Source organism: Olea europaea, unplaced genomic scaffold (genome assembly GCF_002742605.1).
Source record: "Olea europaea var. sylvestris unplaced genomic scaffold, O_europaea_v1 scaffold1395, whole genome shotgun sequence".
In the NCBI taxonomy this organism is placed as follows: domain Eukaryota; kingdom Viridiplantae; phylum Streptophyta; class Magnoliopsida; order Lamiales; family Oleaceae; genus Olea; species Olea europaea.
The window spans coordinates 110,275-113,407 of record NW_019231471.1 but is presented as its reverse complement, the minus strand read 5'-3'; positions in this window follow the sequence as shown (position 1 = coordinate 113,407).

The following is a 3,133-nucleotide window of genomic DNA, read 5'->3' as shown; positions in this document are numbered from 1 at the left end:
TGATTCATAACCTTGAGATAGAAAGGTATGAGATCACCTATATAAGTGTGAAATGGGGCCGTTTCTACGAGAATTCGAGGCTTAATTCTCTTAGAGCACTTATGAAACCAAGAGTTGTCCAGGGCCAAAATGGACTCAACCATGAGAACCGAATAGGTTAGATGAGTCATGGTGTTGGTACAGTTGTTTGGTTTTACACGAACGACTTGATGGTTCAAGACATCGCGTTCACCAACTAGCCTAGTAAATCCGATTGTATTCAACTAAAGAAGGTTCAAGGCCACAAGCTACCTATCTTGATGCTACGACTTGTCGTGTGTACTCCGTTTGTTAGAGTCTGCATTTCATTTTCATTGCATTCGCTTTGTGTTGCGCATATCGAGGAATTTTCATTCATGTGGGGGATTGTTGGATATTGGTTAAATAAATTGAGAATTGAAAATCGATTAAAGTTCGTATCGAATTCGGCCAAATACTCAAAAGCTCGACTCAATCCGTTTAGGCAAAATTGTTTGCCACTTTGCCGCTTCGGGGCGCACAAACGGGGCGCACATAAAGGCCTCAACCATTAGTGAATAGACACCTTTTCATAAAGGTGCATTGTTTGGAAAGGGTGCATGGTTTGGCCTCAACCATTTCGTCCACACCCCTTCATGGTCTATAAATAGGACCCTTTGGGTGTCCTATTCCTCACAGTTTGATATGCAAAAACGTCTCTCATCCTCTCTTCTATCCAAAATCAAAATCATTTCATTTATTTTGATTTTCTTTCATTTCATCTGTGGAGTACATAAGCCTACATTTGGTTCGTTGTACTTGTGTTTTGGAGTGCTACAAACACAAGTGTAGCCGTTGTATCTTGGGAGTCGATTGTCGAAATCCATAGGCACCGTTGCGGGGCAAATTCGACTTAAGGACAAAGAGTCCAACTCTTGCCTCGGATTTGTCACCATCATTATACTTATTTCGGCGTCACTATTCACAAAATTCATCCAACAGTTCCTCGATTATGTTAATGTGTTTGATCACCATTCATGGTTCGATCTTTGTGCGGTTAAAACTTTTAAGTTGCTAGTGTAAGTCATGCTCTTTGCTAAGGATAAGATCGTTACTTAGCTTCACTTGATTTAGAGCTTTCCCCATTTCCTCCCTGTTCTTTATTTTAATAAGATAAATGTTTTCTTGTATGATTTCTCTTTTTTTGCTATAACTTTTATTAACATGTATTTGCTTAGACTTCAGCTGAAGAGGTTGACCTCTCACGGGATGTGCATCTGTGGGAAACTCTAGCTAAATGTGAAAAGCACTTTGAATGTCACGTGATGGCATTTTTTGCTGCATCAGATGGGATTGTCTTAGAAAATTTGGCAGTTTGATCTTTCATTCGTGTTTCTGTTTTTCCTCAATTTATGGATTTGACCTTAGATCTATGTCTTTAGCCTTGACTGTATGGATGCTTTTGAGAACCCTCATCCTTTTTACTGGTATGTGCCTCTTTGGGCAGTTTACCTTTCAACTTCAGTAATCATTAGTTTTATGAACCTTCTTCCAAAAGTTAACTTGTTCTTATCATGAGAGGAACTATGAAATAGTGGGGTGTTTTTTTTTTTTTTTCCTGAACTAAATCAATTACTGATAAAAGCAATTAATTTTGAAGTTTAGCAGAATTTTTTATGAAAAATTATTGTGGTTCAATTTTAAAAAGACTAGAATCCAAATTGAACTAGTGGTGAGCTTTTCTGTTTGCGAATGTTTTTTTATTTTTTTATTATTTTTGTGCTTCCAAAGTTACTTTATTATATTTGCGGATGGCAATTTTGTGCTAAATTGATCCTTTTCTCTATTTCATTCAGTGAAGTAGGATATTCAATGTCTCGAGAAGAAGAATTATGGCAACAAGAAGGTTCTTTATGTACTTTACGATCATTATATACCGGCAAAGATAACCATAAAATGCGGATAACACCTTGCAGTTAACTTTGATGAAAATTAATGTGTGATCTAAATAGCAGTACATTGTGATAATAAATTTTTGGGCTAAGTTTAACTAACATGTCCAATTTTTGGAGAATGCATATCAACCCTCTCCTTTTAGGGCTAATTGGAAGATCTTGCAGTTACCAATGGTCTTCGCCATGCAGTTAATTTTATCCTTTCCAGTAATAAATATGATTTTTATCCTTAAAGAAAGGTTATGATTGTTTATGTAGGAAGATTTAACAATGAATAGGTAAGTGGAATCCAATTACCCACATGGAGGAATCCTAATCCTTTTGAAAATATGTGCATTCATCCTTTGCAGGCATCTTAAATAGCAACTTAATACGGGATTTTTCTTGAAATTTTTGTTGATGAGAGGATGTCCTGCTACCTGTTTACTCATTTACTGACATCTTGATTTGCTACTCTTTTCAAGTTGATTGCTTGTTTATTAAGAGTCCGTTTAATTGCAAAGATAGAATTTAGATGGAAAGAAAACGAATTTCAGGAAATTGAATTGCCTAGAAATTATTTTTTTAGTAATTGTCAATTTATTGTGTTTGATTAATATAATTTTCTAAGTGAAAAATGTTGAAATAAAAGTATTTTTTGATATTCGTTTAACTTTATTTTACATGAAAAGTGTCAATTAAAATGATAAAATTTACTGGTATTGGAGATAAAATTTGTTTCTATTGTAAAAAAAAATGAAAAAAATAAATCCAAAAATCATCTATATTTTGGTGTTCGTTTGACTTTATTTTATATGAAAATTGTCAATTTAAGAGATATCATATTTTACAATTGTTCTTAGAATTTATTTCCATTACCCAAAAAAAAAAGCATAAAAAAGAAGAAGAAGAAGCTGGAATTCACTTTCCCACCAAAAACAAATTCCTTCAAATGCTGGAAAAGACGCGCGGGAGAGGAATGCCTGGAAAGTGAATTCCATGAAATTATTTTACTATCAAACACCTATAATTTGTGGAAGATGGAAACTTCTCCCTATCAAACGGGGCCTAAAAGAATCATTGATGAGCATATATGTTCTTCTGTATAATATGGGAATGAGTGTAATATCTATGTTTATTAAGTAATACTAGTTTTTGACACGTGCGTTGCACGAGTTTTGTATTTATTATATTTTTATTAG